The sequence below is a fragment of the Podarcis erhardii genome (genome assembly GCF_964252035.2).
Source record: "Podarcis erhardii genome assembly, chromosome: 3".
Taxonomy (NCBI): domain Eukaryota; kingdom Metazoa; phylum Chordata; class Lepidosauria; order Squamata; family Lacertidae; genus Podarcis; species Podarcis erhardii.
The window spans coordinates 41670337-41690493 of NC_138507.1; the positions used below are offsets into that span (position 1 = coordinate 41670337).

Below are 20157 nucleotides of genomic sequence, written 5' to 3' on the forward strand. Positions count from 1 at the left end.
TTTCCACAAATACATTCCAACTTGTCTTAAGCCTTTGTCCAAATCCAGTGCACTCCCCTAGCATGTACGGCTAGAGATAATATGTAGATATATAATAGAAGGCACTTCAGTTTGTTCAAGGAGGGATCACCATTTCCACAAATTCCTCTCTCATCACATCACACACTGTTGCAGCAGAAAAGAGACAAGCCAAAACCCTGTTCCATGTGTGGAACCATGCTCACGCTTCTCTGGGTTTAAGCAACTTTATACATTTTCACAACAGAAACTTGAAATGTTGTGGACACATTGTCCAAGTAATTCAAATTATGAAGAAGAAAAATCTGAAAACAGGAAATTTTGTAACTTTCATTCAGAACACAGGATATACACTATGCTACACCTCAACATAGCAATCAGCACTGTTATACACAGCAATCATTGCAAGCCATACATGAGACATTGTGAAGATGTATGGTTTCTCCTCAGAGCTTTAAATAGCCTTAGGAGAAGTTCACATTTCATTATGTAAATGGTATTCCATAGGCGTTCCTTTTACCATCTATACTAAGAAGTACCATTATTTGCACAATTCTACTCTGTATTCCCTTCACTACTTCAGTCCTTTTTGCTTCCTTTCTCAGTTTTTTGTTACTGCTATGATCCAAGCACTAATGCAATATCTATTCATTTTGTTTTATTTTGTTTTTTATAATCTGTTTTGGTAAGGACCTTCTATATCTCTTGTAAAGTCCTTCTTTCAATACAATATTAATAATTATTATTTCATTCCTTTATCACAATTCAATTTTGGGCTATGATGCTGAAAGACAGCAGAGCTACAGTGAAGTCAATTTTGGCTTAAGAAAAATATTAAATAAGCACCATATGCTCTTTGTAAACAGTACGATATTCAGAAAGTAAGATTTTAACTGAGGAAACCTTGGTTTTCAGGATTTCCGAGCTAGAGGCACTTGCAATTAGCTTATTATCTCTTGAGCAAAATAAGTTCTTAATAACAACGGTTATAAACATGGGATTCATTCATATATATATATATATATATATACCGTATTTTTCGCTCTATAACACGCACCAGACCATAACACGCACGTAGTTTTTAGAGGAGGAAAACAAGAAAAAAAAAATATTCTAAACGAAATAGTGGACATATGATTTTTGTGCTTCATGCTGTGGCCACAGACATGTGATCTGACAGTGAGTTTGGAGTAGCCCAATGCAAAAATCCTGAGGATCCATGTGGATCCATGCTTTGTAACCACGGAGGAGGGAAGGAAGGGGAACCATGGATCCTCTGCTCACGACTGCAGCAGATCCCCCCCGCCATCCGCAGGCATTCGCTCCATAACACGCACAGACATTTCCCCTTACTTTCTAGGAGGAAAAAAGTGAGTGTTATGGTGCAAAAAATATGGTATATATATATAGATAGATAGATAGATAATATATTACACAAGTAGTCTGGATTTCTGGGATTGCATGCATTCTCTATGCCTTCCTTTTCTCCACCGCCACAATATGACTTGGCAAAGGTATTGTGTATCAGTTCTCCTGCAAAGTCCATGGAAATAAAGAAGGTAGTTGCATCCTAAAAATGGAGATTGTTATTGTTAAGTATTTTACAGTACTACCATACAGTACTGATTTTTTAAACAGACCAAGCTAAATTGTTACAGTTATATCAGCTGTGAATAAGGTACAGTCAAGCTTACTAAAAACAAACAAACCACCCTTTAGTAAGCTTAAGGTTTTACTTATCAACCTTGAATTTGCCTTCTTGTATTTTGCATGGCCAGCAGACCTCACAAAGGGTGGCTCGACCGCTCCTTGGCATACAGCCATGGGACTAAACTGCAGGTTTGGCAGACTTAAGCAGGAGACTGCCAAAGTCAGTTATGGTGACATCCAAAGCTAAGTAACCTGAAGACTAGAATTAGACATCTCAAAATATCAGATAAAACTATAGGCTTAAGATTAGGAATATCAGGCGTAATAGCCAGCCAATTTCATTCCTTTTCATTTTCTTAAGACTATTCTGATACTGCATCTACAAGAATTAAAAACTTAAGAAAAGATGCACTCTTGACCCATTTATTATGGATCAAACTATGTATCTTGATTCATATTTGCCACTTAAACCATATTGTCCTTATTTGAAGATTAATCCCCTTATATGTTTACATTATTTATTTTAAAATAAAATATGCCTGCAATAGGTAAAGGGTAATATCCAATAATAATCATACTCAGAGTAGACCTATTTAGATCAATGGGTCTACTCACAGCATGACTTACTTCGTTTTCACCTGAGGTGCTTATTTGTTTTGGATTAATTGCCATCCCTTATTTTGAAAAGTATTGAATTTTAACTTATGACTCAGACAAGTCATTTCTTATTAATGTAAGCCCTTGAGACCATCAGAGCAGGATAAAAATACGTTCCTCCAGTATTATGTTTCTGGACACAAGCCAAACATATCTACATATTGTATGAAGAGTCTGAATGTTAAGATTATTTTCTAAAAGTGCGGATTAGTAAATCAAACCCTATACATGAAATATTTCTTAGAAGTTGTCATAGATACCTCAGTGTTTAACCAAAATTTGTCACACTCAAAGGTTGAAGGTGGGGACAACACAACCCAGGTACTTCGCCCAAGCAAAACCCCACTTGCATCCAGCTCAATGTTCTGGAGGCAATCTACTCTTCTTCCGACAGTAGGGCTGATTTGCATATGTGGTAAAAGCATTCCCATCCTTCTCTTTCTCTCAGGAACCACAGACTACCTCTAGCTCCAGGTTAGACTAGGTAGGAAGAAAGGAAAACTGTCTAATTAAGGAAGGTGTGTTTGTCAGCTTCAGAACTGACATATTTTAATTTTTCTTTCACAAGGCCTACAGCCAACCTAGATATTTTGGGGCAGCCATGCATTGGACTTCTCCGTTCACATGTAAAGTGGTGGGAAGTCTACCCTGTACACAAAGTATATGAGGTAGGAAAGAGAACCCCAGCCCTCCATCTGCATACTTCACTATGTTCCACTGTTTTGAGAAGTTTTCCCTCACCAATAACAGACGAGCATAAAATTGGTTAAAGCAGTGGAATGCAGCAAGTATTTATTTAATAAATAAATCTAGTAGCGAGCGTGTCCCTTTCCCTACAGCCTCTTCTTCTTGCATATGTTTCCTATGCTTTTTATGTGAATGGAGCAGACATGCTGTAGAATCTCCACCTAGGTGTAGCTGTTATATGTCCCAACCTTTTCATCATGGTAAAGAGATTAGGAACCATCCTTATTCCCTTTGGTCACTATCTTGCCCCAGACTCCTAACCCAAAGACCCCATTCCTTGTCTTGAATTCTCTGTGAACTGCAGAGTTCTTGGAGAACAAGAGAAATGGTTTTGCTGCCTCCATGATGGGCTTTTCTTGAAGCAGCCCAATGGCAAAGAAAACACCCTTTCTCTATGAGAGGAGAAACAGGGTGGTGTTTGTTTGTTTGTTTGTTTGTTTGGGGCCTTTTCTGCTTTCGCAGAAGGCAAAAAAGTGTCTTATTGTCTAGGGCAAAAAGCACAGCACAAATGCACAAAAAGCAACCCTTCCAAATTCTTTGTACAAGCTACAAGAAGTGTGAGGTGGGGAGTGTCATGACAACCACAAATCACACTTAGCTATTAAGCTAAGCCAACTTTTGTTGGCTCTATGGACTTACAATCAGAGCTTGAAAGCAGCTGAACCATTAACAATGAAAAGGGAATGGGGTTTGTTTCGGAAGGGGGAGAAGCCTTGAAAAGCTCTTGATGAAGGTTGTGGCATCTGCACAAGGCCTACTAAATTGGGAATTAATTGAAGCAAGCTAACAATTGATATCAGGCATTCTGAGAGAGTACATACATATGGACTATGTGTTAAAATTAGAAAACCATGCCATGTCTAGCTTGCAAAATGTAGCACTTGGATCCATTTTATACAATCATAATATATCTTAAATAATAAAATCAATCAATGTTTGTATACATAATAGTAAATATTTCATTATGTGTCTAACAGCAAGCATGTGTGACTTCACTATATCAAGTAATGTAATGTTGAGGCTCAAGTATAGGTTTAGAAATCTCAGTCATCTAGTTTTCCTTTGTGCTAAGAAAATGGGGCAGGGGGAGGGTTAATGACTGCAGTTGCATAAAATAAAATGATAATCTCTGGGGCGTCTCTATTTCAAAATGTTTATAGAATATATTTCCCCCCAAAGTACTGAAAACATACTCTTATCCTTTGCCTGTTTTCAAAAATACAAAAAGATCCGCTCCCGAACCCCGCACAAGGAGCGGAACATGGTAGTATTTGATATCCTTTGTTTCCAAAGGTGGAATTATAGGCAGCTCAGAACTTTCCAGCAGTACCATTCAGGGAACCAATTACTGAGCTAATTAGGCTATCTGCTTTGCCGCCAGAATCTTAATACTGTTATGGGCAATAATTTACTCAATTTCAGATTAGTTTTACAATGATACCAGTGAAATAATTCAGTTATTTATTTCCCCTACATCTCATTTGCTTTGTTTATAGGCAATGAGCAGAATGGCCATTCACAGTACAATCCTTATGCATTTTTTCCCTCAGAAGCAAGTCCCAGGGCATTCCAGTGGGGCTTTACTTCCAGGAAAGAGTGTATAGAGTTGCAGCCTTAGCTAATTTTAATCTGCTTAAAATGTACCACTGTTCCAAACACAGATTCAAATTATCAAAGACAATAGTAAGGAAACATCTTGATTAAAATGCCTCCTCCCTACTGTGGTCTGGAAAGATGTGTAGTAACTGTATCTATCTGTCCAGAAAGGCTTGTCCCTAGGGATTGAGTTAATGAGATCTTGGAAGTGCATTCAGTCTAGTAGATGTGAAAATCTTCCAACACTATTCAGGTAGAACAATTTTACTGACATACGATTCCACTCAGTATCTCATGCTTTATTACTTTTCAATGCAAAACTAGGAATCTAGCCAATTTTATATTGCTGAAATTGTTGTGCCTTCACCTAGAAAGCATTTAAACATCCCTCTGCTTCTGGAACAGAATGAAAGTAGTAACAATTACTGGATATTATTAGAATCTGGTATGCTTCCTAGCAAACTAAAAACCAAGAGACCAAGGGCCTTTTTTAATTATTATTACAGACCAGCAATTTTCTAAAAACCTGGACCGTGAGATGTGCCTAAATGTCACCTCCCATCCTCATTTAACATGACAGTGATGGTGGCTTAGCTGACTTGGCTTTTGGCAAAGTAGCACCGGGGGCTGCCTGACTAGGTACCCCATTCTCAACTTTGAGCTCAACAGAACATTACCGAGCCCCATAAAAATTCTGTAGATGTAAGATGTATAAAAATTGTTCACTGAGTTTCTCATTCCATATAAGTGTTAAATACTTGGCAAAAGCAGGTATGATTTTTGCAGTGTGGATATTAATTTTTTTCATTATTTTTTTTTAATATCACAAGACCAGCCCTTTCCTTAAAAGCAGCCTTAACAAAGAAGAAGGTTCCAAAGGGGTGATTGCTGCTAAATGCTGATTTTGTGGGTACTTTATCTGTACTTAAGTACCTTATCTGTACTTAAAAACAGCCAAAAAACAAGACAAATAAAATTACAAGATAATAAAATAGTAATCATAATAATCATTCAAAGCCTAAAAAAAAATGTGTGACATAAAATATATTCTATAGTGAAATACAAGGTTCATATTTGTACCAAACATACCAAATCTTCATGAATGTTGCCAAATAAACTCCTATTTAATGGGAACGTGCCAACCATGAGATGGTTTGCTCATATAAACCAAATGGAACTCTAAGCAGAAGCAAAGTCAGAGGGTTCTGCAGCAGCCCTGGAGGCACATATTTTATGAGTTAGTTTTTCGGAAACAGCAATGAACATGACGTTTTTAAACCATAGATCCACAAAATAACAAGATGCATCCTTCCACCCTTGAGAGATCACTAGATGAGTGGCAACCAACTGATATAGAATTGAACGTTGAGAAGTAAGGTCAGCATTGGCATGAACAAAAATGGATAAAAGACATATCTTATCATCCAGAGTAGCCTATTTGCCAACAATTATACCAATCTTCATTACAACTGGCTCCCAGAACATATGTACATATGCCAACATGTTCTTTGTACCTTGCAACCCTGCCGGCATAAGGGGAAACCAGATCTTACAATATGAGATAAAAGTGATGCAAAACCGGCAATGTGCATGAAACTATTTAGGTTTAAGTTATATGGATACTATCCTGGCATTAAATAAGAAGCAACTGGCAAACGAAGGCTCTTAAAGGTGTTACATATTTTAAGGGGGTGTCTTTTAGTTCTTGACCAGTATTAGTCTGTGGTACATAATGGACATTCCTTATTTCAGGATGCTAAAACCCTATGTAACCTAATAGATATTCCTTATTTAAGAATGTAATCACTAGCTGAGATTCCCTGTTTTTAACATTTTAAACTTCATAGATACTCTTGTTTTTAACATTTTGCCCTCGCAGTCCTATTTTTAACAATGTGATAACAGTTACAAAAATCAGTAAAGTATTGCTGTCTTAGATCTCATCTCGACAAAGCTGTGCAGAGATAAAGCTGTTCAAAATATAGGTTTTGACTAAAACATGTTTTATTTATTTCAGTAGAGAGGAGGTAATATTTTGCAAGTAACAGCCCTTCAGAGATATCCAAAGTAAGCACTTACAGATTCAAAGGAAGATAAATAATTGCAATGGGAACAAATCAGTTCCATAAGCGCAGTTTCAATACCCTGAACCATGTAGATTAAATTTAAACACTTGACTTGGGCAATTGTACCTGCGAGTTGTACAGCAGTGTTACTACAATATGTATTTGTTGAGGTATATATGTAGAGATAATACTACCTGTCATTAGACAATACAGTGGTACCTCGGTCTAAGAACAGTCCTGTTAACAAACACTTCAGGGAATGACCTCCGCAAAACCAGAAGTAGGTGTTCCGGCTGGCAAACTTTGCCCCAGAATCCGAACGGAATCCGAACGGAGGAGGCCCCATTAGGGAAAACGCGCCTACGTTTAAGAACAGTTTCGGCTTAAGAACGGACCTCTGGAACTAATTATGTTTGTAAATGGAAGTACCACTGTAGTAGCTAAAAAAGAGGAAATCCGAAGAAAGGAACAGAATATACAGATGGCTACATGATTGGCAATTCAAGGGGCCATCTCTCTCTCTCACGCGCGCACGCTCTCCCATACACACACAAACACACACACTCCTGCACAAAGTTCCATTGGCACTTTAAAGTTAGCCAGTGTAGTCACGTGATTAAAGAGTTACAGCAGAACTACAGAAATTCTCAAGGTTTTCATTATACTTTTTCATTGGGAGTCTTTATGGGGGTGGGAATCACTTGTCAACCAAACACAAGACACTGGGAACATACAAGAAGAAAAAAATAGTGTAGGAGCAATCCTTTGGACAGCAGGGTATGTGGCTACAGATCTGAGTCAGAATCACCATACAGTGTGTGTTTTTAGATATCTTGCAGTATTTAAATTATAAACAGATGTCTGTGGAAAGATGTCTGGCCTTCTCTTTCTCACATGCAATGTATTAATCACTTTGCTCTAAAATAAACGACAAAGATAACATCTTGCTGAGTCCTTTGTATTCAGCCAATTACGTCCCCCCCCCCCCCTTCTGTATTATTCTGGGGTCAGTTCTAACCAGGAATAAAAACAAAAGAAAATTTCAATGAACTCCTTTTTGCACCTATTTCACTTCCTCATGTTTGAGGAGAAGATGGAAGTTATAATCAAAGCAGCCTCCGGGACATCTTGGTTCAGTTTCTGTGCTACTTGTCAGGTAGGAAGGGAGAAGTTGTTAGAACAAACTGAAACATTAAAGACCACAACATACCAGACATGCTTACTGTTCCAAAATCTTCCACTCTCTAGGGAAGAAAAAACTTCACACTGAGATTGTGTATATAAATCTTCAGTGACATCTAAAGCCTTCATCTAAAGGCTCAGGGATCATACTGAGTTAAGCGGAAAAATACAGCCGTGTTGTCATTCTATCATTATATTCAGTACCTAACTCTGAATTCATTATTGTTCCTATTCATGATTTACAACAGATCAGAATACAAAAAGACAGAAAATGGACCTGTGATTATTATTTTATATGAAGTTTTATTCTTTGGAAGAAAGCGACTCAAACATGTACCTATACAAGTGAGAGGAGATCTCCAGGGCCTCGCCATTTCAAATCTAATTCATTTAAAAAATGGATTGAGTTTAGATGTACTCCACTAGACATCCACTAGGCTATTTTTCCACTGGATCACTTCTAAGCATAACATAGTGCAGGAGAGGGTCTGCCTATTACTATCAATAACAAGAGCAAACACATTTTTCATTGTCCCAACTATATGTGTACATATACAGATAAGACACAAAATACATGCACAACATTACCACTCCCAATATATCACAGTTCTACTAACTCCTTAAGAAGGGATTGAACAGCTAAATGTAAGCACATATTTTCCTCATGAACACTACAGCATTACAACATCCCCCCACATAAATGTGGCAGTATTTAACAACTTAAAAGGCATGCTTTTCTCAGGATGAATCTTCCACTCAAACAAAAAACCTGAACAAAAGCCCACACCCTTCAAATGTTTTTAAACAGTTTTTGTTTTTTGTTGCAGATTAAGCCATGGCAGCACCCATTTAAAATTAAAGCTAGTCATTGCAGTTTTCTTTGGAGCACAGGCTATGCTCAGTTTCATCATGCCATGTGTTCTGTGAAATACAGTTATTTGACACAGCCTCTGTTGCTTTACTTAAATCATCTGCCAACAAGTCTCAACTGAACAAACATATCAACTGAGAGAGTAACCTTTTCAACTATTTTAGCCAAACGCTTATTAACCCCATGGTGCCAGTGATTAGTGCCTTTCCGAGCACCCACAGCTCTTATTAGCACATGGAATGGAAAATCTTTGCATTTTGCACCAAGCAAGGCTAATTCAACGCAGTCAATTTAGAATTCACCCTGAAGACAGTTGAATTCTTGGTTACTCACTATTGCTTATCATGTGAAATGTGGCTAATCAGTAACACCAATTAGATGTCTGCACTGACTCAACAAGTATCTTTTTATTATTATTATTAGATTTATATACTGCGCTTCATCATAAGATCTTAGGGCAGTTCACAGAATAAAATACAGGCTAAAAACACGTAAGTAAGTAAAACAAAACAGCAAAACAATAATGCCCATCCACAGACACATTTAAAAGGCTGTAGAAAAGGCCTGGTTGAAGAAGAATGTTTTCTCCTGGTGCCTAAAAATATATAATGAAGGCACCAGGTGAACCTTGCTCGAAATAGAATTCCACAAACGGGGAACAAGTTGACTCTTATCACAGATGAACAGCCTGTCCTGGATGTGCAAACTGCCAAATCATCCACATTGTACAGTAACCATTATCTTCTAACCATTAAACTGGTGGACTGTGGAACCATTTACTTTCTGCCTCTGTTCCCTACTTACAGAGCAACAGCCTTTGCACAAAGGAAAAGCTGCTGAAACACACCATGCACCATAGCCTCCAGTAGAAAAAAATATAAGGGAAGAACTTGTCAGTACAGATGACCAAGCTACCATATGGTTAATATGGGTAAGTTTGCTTGTTTATTCGGCATGTAGGGTTGTCATAAGTCCTCTTTTTCATGGGTAGAATCATCACAGTGATCCATAGTTACAAGTAGAATGTGTTTTGCTTTTCAAAATATGGTAACCTGAAGTAATTTGAATGATTGTGCCTGGTTTGTCTTATTTTGTGGTTGCTGTAGTTCACCCCTAGTTAATGATTTGTTTTATTGCTATGTAGTGAAGACTTATTTCAAAATAATTTTTTCAGTATAAATATACATACACATACATATACACACACAAAGAGAGAGAGAGAGGTTGTTCACATGTAACACTAGGTCAAACCATGGCTTACCATGAATGTGTGCACATTCAGGGTGCTAAAGAGAAGATTGTGACAGCTTTTCTCTTTCTCCACTCATGGGTGTCCATGGGGGAGAATCTGAAACCTATTTATTTCAATGTACACAAACAGATGCACATCCAGCCAATCAACAAGAGGCTTAGAGTGATCTCTGAGACTACTTTGAGAGTGCCTGCACTTTCCTGGAGGAAAGCCTTTCTGGGCAGTGGGCAGCTCAGAATTATGCTGCTTATTCTGATCTAATTATTATGCTTTTGCAAATGTTACATGATTTCAAAACCCTAAAAATACACTGATAATATAAACAAAAGAGTTGTAGTGCCTTTTTGTGATCAGGTGAGCAGCTTGCGGGTACTGCTGAACCCAACCCTTTCTGAGGGCCAAGGGGGAGGCCAATAACAGAAACCAAAAGTAATCCAGCAGAACAGAAACCAGAAGGGCCAACAAGGTTCTCAGGGAATATGTAACAAAAAACATTTTCTTGGGAAACAGAAACTTAGTGCTACTTTTTTGATTGGTTGAAGGTTGCCACATTTTCATCGACGAAAAAGACCTAGCGCACCAGAGGTAGAAAACTATACCACTTGGCAAGTAAGGCATCTGCACTGAGATCAAGTTTTGTAAAATAGGAGGTAGACATTGGAACACAAACTGCCTCCACTGTTCCCCACTCCTCTCACTTATAAGGCTCACCACATTCCAGCATTACATCTGTACCCTTTATAGCCACATAACACATTACCCAATGAAACAGCAAGTAGATTCACATCATACATTTTAAACACATGACTTTCTCCCTAACACACCTGGGGACTGTAGTATTCCCCTCACAGAGCTACAATTTCCACCTCCTTTACAAAACTACAGTACCCAGGATTCTATGGGGATAGTCATGTGCTTTGAATGTGTTTTAAATGTATGCTTTTAACCCTTGTTGTTTAGTCGTTTAGTCGTGTCCGACTCTTCGTGACCCCATGGACCAGAGCACGCCAGGCACTTCTGTCTTCGCTTTTAACCTTAATCCTTGGTAAAGATGGGAACCTGGGTTCATGTCAGTGTGGATAGTTAAGGTCAGTTAAGGTCAACACAGTTAAGGTACAGTTAAGGTCAACACATTTAACATATGCTGTAACATGGTGAAAATGAGAAGAAGCATGTTCTTGAACTGGGTACCAATCAGAAAACCAGGTATCTGGAATCCAGCCTTGCTTGTGCACCAGTCAGAGGTAGATTTAGGTAGGAACGGTTGCTCGTCTCCTCTTAATATTTCCAACCTAGAATCATAGAATCATAGAGTTGAAAGAGACTACAAGGACCATCGAGTCCAACCACCTGCCAAGCAGGAAACACCATCAGAGCACTCCTGACATATGGTTGTCAAGCCTCTGCTTAAAGACCTCCAAAGAAGGAGACTCCACCACACTCCTTGGCAGCAAATTCCACTGTCGAACAGCTCTTACTGTCAGGAAGTTCTTCCTAATGTTTAGGTGGACTCTTCTTTCTTGTAGTTTGGAACCATTGCTCCGTGTCCGCTTCTCTGGAGCAGCAGAAAACAACCTTTCTCCCTCCTCTATGTGACATCCTTTTATATATTTGAACATGGCTATCATATCACCCCTTAACCTCCTCTTCTCCAGGCTAAACATGCCCAGCTCCCTTAGCCGTTCCTCATAAGGCATCGTTTCCAGGCCTTTGACCATTTTGGTTGCCCTCCTCTGGACACGTTCCAGTTTGTCCGTGTCCTTCTTGAACTGTGGTGCCCAGAACTGGACACAGTACTCCAGGTGAGGTCTGACCAGAGCAGAATACAGTGGCACTATTACTTCCCTTGATCTAGATGCTATACTCCTATTGATGCAGCCCAGAATTGCATTGGCTTTTTTAGCTGCCGCGTCACACTGTTGGCTCATGTCAAGTTTGTGGTCAACCAAGACTCCTAGATCCTTTTCACATGTACTGCTCTCAAGCCAGGTGTCACCCATCTTGTATTTGTGCCTCTCATTTTTTTTGCCCAAGTGCAATACTTTACATTTCTTCCTGGTAAAATTCATCTTGTTTGTTTTGGCCCAGTTCTCTAATCTGTCAAGGTCGTTTTGAAGTGTGATCCTGTCCTCTGGGGTGTTAGCCACCCCTCCCAGTTTGGTGTCATCTGCAAATTTGATCAGGATGCCCTTGAGTCCATCATCCAAGTCGTTGATAAAGATGTTGAATAAGACAGAACCCTCATTGGAGTTAGCTAAGTTAAACTTATTACAAAGACTTGACATGGAATGAAACAAATTAAATAAAGCTGCTTCCCTCATTGGTCATTTCCTGAGCCTATAATGTAAATAGCAATCATGTTTCAAACTTAATTGACTAAGCTTAAGTGAAAGCCACCATTTGTCCCTTCCAAGTATCACCTCGCAAATGAAAGGGCAAGTTATAGGTTATGTATAAAGTCACTATTGCAGAATTTAAGTTGAAAGTAAAGTTGATTTAGGACACACACTGGCTGATTTATATGTTTCTCTTTTACATTAGACATTGGTGAACGCTCATGGAAAAAAATTAATTTGAAAGCCAAAATAAAGTTCACCCTTGGAAATCACAACATGATTTTGGGAAAAGCTGTTTCTCATACCTACAAGGTTCATTAGAAACTTTATATATATGATTAAATATACTTGCTGTTCTGTGTTGTTGTCATTAAGAAAATACAGCTAATCAGTCTTAAGATAAACTGGTTACCATGAAAAAAGAAAACTATTCAGTGCACAATAGTATTCAGTAAACGGTATTCAGTGCAATAAGGCTTTGATCTTGAATTGGGCTTTCAGATTATGCTGATTTATTATAATACTGGAGCCAAATTAAAGGAAAATATTTAACTTCATGAAGTAAAATGTTATTTGTTTGTTTGTTATTTGTCTCTTTTGGCAAAGCCCTGAATTTGTAGCCTATCACTTCTGTAGAATGTCAAAGTTAGAATATTACCAAAGCCCGTATTTTTTCTGGCATTTGGCTTATTTGATTACAAGTGTTCAAGTATTTAAGCAGCACACTTTCCACTGGAATGATCTTGGAAAGCCCAAATAAAGATCAATCCTATGCAGAACTGGTAGGGAACTGAGAAGGGAAGGAACAATGGCAGACATGCTTGAGCCACTGCACAACTTATTTGGTCCTTCCTGCTTTCCGATCAGATGGTTCCCTAGAAGCAGACCAAGTCTAGGTAGTATTATTCTAGTAGTTGAAGTACTACTCTACATAGGCACAACAGGTCCCTGTGTCAGTGCAGTGATTGGTCTAAATGGAATCTTGGATCTTGGAAGACCCACAATTCTGACTCTGTATTATGTTAAGATGAATTGCCTTTTGCTTTCTGAGCTTCAAGTTCCATGTGAAAGATTTGACCAACTTGCATCACTGGGTGAAAATAGATTGGCAAGGTAAAAAAGTGCTTAGCAGCTTAATGGAATGACATAGTTACCCTGCTAGAACAGAACATTATTTAAAATATGAAATGGGCATTCCAATACAAGATATCTCAACTAGTTTCTCATAAGATCTGTATACTAAACAAAAATGAGCATGTGAAGGAACCTATGCATTTGTGTTCTGGTACAAAGGTCCGGATTCAATGTTCCCTGACTACCAGTTTGAAGTTGAGAACAATAGCTGCACAATATGAAATTCAGCACAACACTTGCACTGGCAGAAATTTACTGTGCAACAGGAAGCATCCAAATTACAGCAATGTGTTGCGCAACCACAAGAACCATGCAGGGGTCCTGCCCTTTTGTTGCATAAGCCATTCCGCTAGTGCAACTTGTACACTGCTAAGGGGCTTCAACTTTGTGAGGTGTTGAATTCCTCCCAAAATATTGTAAAGTTCAACTTACCACTGACTCCAGGCTAATGCCTACTGTCCCCTGCGTCTAGTAAGCCAGGAAGTCAGTTTAGGATTTTTGACATAATGTCGGGATGTTAGCTAATTGCAAAATGCAAGCAGCTGGATCATATTTTTAAATCTGATTTGGAAAATATAGCAAACCAGCTGCACTTGGTAAATTTAGTCTGCAAATACTGTCCTTTAAAAATATTTTCCATCCATAATTTACAGCTTCTGTGGTCTCTTGGCAAGCTCTTTTTTAAAAAAAGTCCAATGCTGAGTAGTCAGTTTGGCTTCAGCCCAGAAGATGCTAACCCTTTACCAGTATGATGACTGTAGTATTGCTCAGTAAAATAAGTTGGGAACTTTCAAACACTGCAGTGAAAAAGTAGCCTTTAGTCTTTTTATACAGCAAAAATAGCAATGTCAGCAAGTGCTGTGTCTCCTTCCTCCCAATCTCACCCTGATAATTATTCTGCAGTGCTATCAAGGCCTGCCTGACCCTATAAAATTACTTAATATAGGAGAAAGCAGCACATTTTTCTTGATTCATGTATCATTTTCTTTTTGTCATCTATATAAACGGTCTTACAGAAAATATTAATACAAGGAGAAAAGAAACAGTGAACATGATAATGAATTAAATAGAATACACTAAAGCATGGGTAGGCAAACTAAGGCTCGGGGGCTGGATCCGGCCCAATCGCCTTCTAAATCTGGCCCATGGACGGTCTGGGAATCAGCGTGCTTTTACATGAGTAGAATGTGTCCTTTTATTTAAAATGCATCTCTGAGTTATTTGTGGGGCATAGGAATTCATTCAGTTTCCCCCCCCAAAATATAGTCCAGCCCCACACAAGGTCTGAGGGACAGTGGACCAGCCCCCTGCTAAAAAAAGGTTGCTGACCCCTGGACTAAAGCAACAACAAACATTCAGTGTACTAGTCATATAAGGAATGCAATCTAAAAATGACTATAGCACCACCACCAGTAGGAGAACAAATTTCTTGTGCTTTAACTTCAAAAGACCGCCACAAAATATGCCATCACTAATTTCATAGAATAGGAACACACTTTGTCATGTATTCTGCCATTCCATTAACCCTTAATTGCTCAATAAATATATTCCCATGCTATCTCCTTTCTCTAACATGTTTACGAGTTTAACTAAGTAGACCATATTTGTATTTTAAAATGATTGTATGCTGCATTGGAGAAACTAGCTAGTATTAAAAGATAGAATATAATAAAATAAAAAATAACAATAAAAGGGAACACAAAATACTGCCATGAAAAGGCTACTGAAAGCAGCAAATGTCAAAGGACAAGACCAGCGCCATAAACATTGATTTTTACTATACAACTAAGAAAAAGATGGATTTTCTATACAGCTGGAAGTACAAGAGATGAAAGTAATAATTGGCAGGCATGAGTTTAATGCATGTTTTTATTTCAGGACTCTTACAACCATGTACATATGGTGAAATTTGGTGTTAGTGCTGAGGTCAGGGGTTGCCAACACAATGCCTGCAGGCACACCTGCACCTGCAGAGGCCTTCCTTCTCCTGCTGAAATTTGGCTTGAAAGACGCATTGTTTTGTAGCCAATAGAATAGGTTGCAGTGTGTGCTAGATTGCATTGTTTATATGGTGCCCATGACCATTTCTGCAGTTCGCAAATGTGCCCATGGATCTAAAAAGGCTGGTGACCCCTGGCCTAGGTTCTTCTCAAAGTATGAACTGGGATGCTGTGGGAGTTGCAAGTGCTGGGCCACAAGGTGTAATTTATTGTTGGTGGAAGATGAGCAGTGGGCAGGGATCCTTGTGAATTTTCCACATCAGGACTTAAAGAGAAGTTGTTGAGAGTGAAAGCAGCCCAAAGAAACAACTGAATTTGTCGGTATCTCTTTCTTTTTTCAAATTGTAGCTTTCATACAAATTGCATTGTATAATTTTTTTTTTTTTAAAGCCTTTAAAATAATGGAATTACAACTTTATTTTTCAGAATATAAGTAATAAAGAATGAGCTTTGGCAGTTTTCTTATGCAAGTTATTATAACTGACTTAGACAAAAAAAAAGGAATGTTATGATCACAGACACAGCAATTATAATGTAAAGAAGCAGTTTAAATTGTATAGGACTCTTCAATTCATTTCTAAAAAGAATATTTTGGTTTTTCCAGATGGATTTGCTTTGCGAAGTATTTCCATATGTCCTCTACTCTTAATTTCTTAACTTGCTTTCTTATTAAAATCTGTATAGATCAAACCCTATATATATTAACTCATTTTTCCAGTTGCTACTCAAAGTATGATAAAACTGGCAATAGGGAAAGGCTACTAACTTGCTGATCAGTTACCTTTACTAACTTTGAAGTTATCCATCAGTGATAAAACAAGAACAGGCAGTTAAGTGAGATTTCTGTTGTTATTACCAAAATATACTAACTTAAAAAGGTAAAGGTAAAGGGACCCCTGACCCTTAGGTCCAGTCGTGGCCAACTCTGGGGTTGCGGCTTTCATCTCGCTTTATTGGCCGAGGGAGCTGGCGTACAGCTTCCGGGTCATGTGGCCAGCATGACTAAGCCGCTTCTGGCGAACCAGAGCAGCGCACGGAAACGCCGTTTACCTTCCCGCCAGAGCAGTACCTATTTATCTACTTGCACTTTGACGTGCTTTCGAACTGCTAGGTTGGCAGGAGCAGGGACCGAGCAACGGGAGCTCACCCCGTCGCGGGGATTCGAACTGCCAACCTTCTGATCGGCAAGTCCTAGGCTCTGTGGTTTAACCCACAGTTAAGTTCCTTTTAAAAAACTTAATGCAATACTTTGCTTTCGTGTAGGGGATGATACACTATACTGTGTAGGAGACAAAGCCATAATTTCCCTCTGGTAAGATCAGTTAAATAATAGGCACCAATATTGTTCTAACTGCTGAATGGAACTATTGGTATTATGAAGGAAGAAACATAGGACCTCTGCATCAGTGTCAAGGAGCCCAAATTTGCTTCCCCTGCCCCCAGTCTGAACAAACCTTTCTTTAACCCAAATTTGCTTTTAATAAAAATATAACTGAACCACTTCACCTTTCAGTTCTCATGTTCACTCACAATAATTTCACATAGACAAAGCATTAAGCAGCCACTAGTGAAAATGCTGAGAAAATACAACATTAAAAAAAAATGAAGCAAGAATTATACTGCCCGTCTTAAAATGGCAAGCTCCTGAGAGCAGTATATGGGATTGAGTGCTCCTGTGTTTGCTGTGTACTTTGAATTCTCTCTTAATTTACTAGTCTACCTGCAGCATTGTGTAGCATTAAACCTCCACCATGGTCAGTGCTAACTAGGTTCCATATTGACCAGAGTTTGCAAACCCACCTCAAATTCTGATTTCAAGTTTTGACGGTCAACATATCAAAAACTAGGTCCTTACTTAATTTCTTAACAGTACTGTGCTATGTGGGCACCAGTCATACGCAATTCTAGTATTTGGTGGATTCCTATGTATGTTTACTCCAAGTAAGTTCAATGGAACTACTGAGTTCAATGGAATTTACTCCCTAGTCAGCATGTTCAGGACTAGAGCCTTAAAAATTTAGTGCTCTTTCAATTTAAACAACTTCATATTAAGGAACCAGGAAGCTTTATTTATGAATCACAATCGCTAAAGACAGTATGTGGGCTTTTTATAGACTTAACTTAGAGCTGGCTTCAGAGTGGATGTCAAATGAAGTGTCAGTTACCCAAGTATATATAGTGTAGCAGGCATGATGATGACTACAGTTCATTTTCCAGTGTTTCCAATCTAATCTACTTTACAGTTGTGCATAAATCACAGTGATTATAAATGCAGAAGCTGGGAACGATGTGTGGATTTTCTAAAAAGTGTCATGAATATTACAGATGCCAAGCACAGCTAGGGAATAAATCAGTCAAATAATTAATTAACTCTTGCAGTTCAGAAATCAAGCTATCCTTTTCTCAGCCAAGTAATTATCTGACCTATTAGAAGAAAGACTCTGCATCACTGCGAAGGCTGCCTGGTAACTTAATTTAAACCAATCTTTTATTCCATCTTCCCAAGAACCTGTAATAGTTTTCTTCATCCTCCTGCCCCCAATTCCCTCTTCTTCACCCAGGGCAGGCAGAACATCAGTCAAAACCCACAAGCAGATCTCTGAGTGATTTGCAATATATCACCAAAGGGCTTCTCACTTTCTTAACCACAGCAACAAGAATAAGAGCTTTGTTTCTCCCTAAATTAAGCCACTGGAATAAAGAAAACAGGGGACAAACTATAATTTGTATGTGAAACTGAACACTCAGTTTCTGGGCTGAATATGTACACAGGTCATCCTAACCATGTATGATGCCAAGGTTGCAAGCTTGATCCCCAAGGTTGCAAGCTTGATCCTGGGACAGCTGCATATTCTTGCATTGCAGGGGATTTGACTAGGTGATCCTCAATGTCCCTTCCAACTGTACAATTCAATGATTCAAATAATCTATTACACATACCATACCTCCATCCCGCTGACCTCATTGCCCAACCACTCCCTCCCCCCTCCTACCTTTGTCCACTAGCCTCCTCCTCCTCTGCAGTCTCTGTTGCCTCAGGAGACGCTGCACCAACTGGCACAGCCTAAGGGATGACACAGACTCCTCCTTTGGCACCACAAAGGAGGAAGAGTGGCAAGGTCAACCTAAGTTTTTTCCTGTTTTTGGTCCCACACTCTGGTGTGAGCCCATGGATTCTTGCCATAGCACAGAACCAATAAATGCCTGTCTTTTGGTCCCGTGCTCTGGCACACATCCCAGATTCGGATCAGAAGCCTGGGTGGCTTCTGTCAATCTGCGATGTCCCACTTAAAACAGGGCACTTGGAGGGTATAATATACACCTCTGAGCCACTCTTTGGGCACCTGGTTCCATAATATTAACCTTGGGGTTCTAGTTTAAAAAAATTGAAACATAAACTTGAAGACTGCCCACCCCTGTTCCATACAACTATTCAATGCACATGAACCCCCATTACTGTGTCATCTGCAATTAGTACTCTCTAAGTGTAAATGCACCCGTTGTTTAGACACGTCAATGGCTTGCACTTAAAAAAAACCAAAACTCTAGCTGGAAAGCACACTAGGCAGCTAAATTTGTCAAAGACAAAATATTGCACAACTGCTTGGCTTGTTCATCCCATAATGCACAGCTTGGGGATGTTCTGTGTATATATATTTTGCTGTGCTAGCCATTTTCTAAATTGCTATGTATGTTCCTTGTCATTCATTTATGATAAATGTCTTGCTCGGTTGCTAAAGGATGCATAAAGACTAACACAGCAAATAATTTTGAGAGAAGCAGGGAGCACAAATGAAAACCCTAGTCCTGAGAGTCAGTAATAATAATGTGACATATTACAGCTGCTGCAATGAAAAACAAATGTCATACATTTTTGTCACAGGCAGCACTACTTGTGTTGAATCATCAGCCCAAACTGATATAGTGTAATAATGGAAGAGGATGACACCTTCTTCCCCCTGGAGTTTTTTGGGGAAATTCCCCCTTAGTGTCGAAGAAACCCAAGGAATTGGGGGAAAGTGAGTTATTCATGCCACCACTGACAATACTAGGTAACGGAAAGACTACATGAGTCTGCTGCCTAGTACCATCTGAGATTGGTCAGTATTAAGCTGAAAATGGAAGCCACAGGACAACAGCCATGCATGAAAAATCACAGTGGTGAGGGAAGGGAGACAGAGAGAAAAACCCAGATATCCCAACACAGAGAGACACATAGCAGAGGATGGAAGGAGACACAAGTGGGGGGGGGGAACAGTAACAGATCATTAGAAAGGGCTTAGATAAAGGGATTTTCATGAGAGAAGGGGGGGGCAATCAAACACAGCCATAGGCAGGGTGGATCTGAAGGGCATGATATTTTCTTCTCCTGGACTACCATGAGAAAGGCTATCAAGTCCCACAGAAGGCATCATCCTCACAACAGAATGCCCTCCAACCTAATCTGGCAAAATTGTTGTCATGAGGTGATTTTACCACACCAATTTCACACAGCAAATACTTTGCTGAAATAGGAAAAACACAGTCCTGTGGGATTGACTGTGTAATCTGTGTAGTTACAGCCAGAGTCAAAAGTCAACTTCATCAGTATAAGATGAAATGGACAGAAGTATATTTACAACTCCTAGTACATATGAAACCAAACTTA

At 39.0% G+C, this 20157-nt stretch overlaps 2 protein-coding genes across 8 annotated transcripts in view; one reads left to right on the forward strand and one right to left on the reverse strand.

The window, feature by feature from the left end:
• ME1 (malic enzyme 1) overlaps positions 1–20157 on the reverse strand; it is a 122899-nt gene that overhangs the window by 34349 nt on the left and 68393 nt on the right. The gene's annotated exons all lie outside the window — the stretch shown is intronic.
• The window catches only part of PRSS35 (serine protease 35), a 162278-nt gene that overhangs the window by 31393 nt on the left and 110728 nt on the right, over positions 1–20157 (forward strand). For 3 of the 6 annotated variants that reach the window (XR_014155160.1, XR_014155161.1, XM_081857281.1), the window contains exon 2: positions 9594–9718. The gene's annotated coding sequence lies outside the window, so the exon portion shown is untranslated. Of the gene's footprint in view, positions 1–6685; positions 6736–9593; positions 9719–12580; positions 12865–20157 lie in introns of those variants that run through there. The other 3 variants (XR_014155162.1, XM_081857283.1, XM_081857284.1) reach the window with 3 other exon arrangements.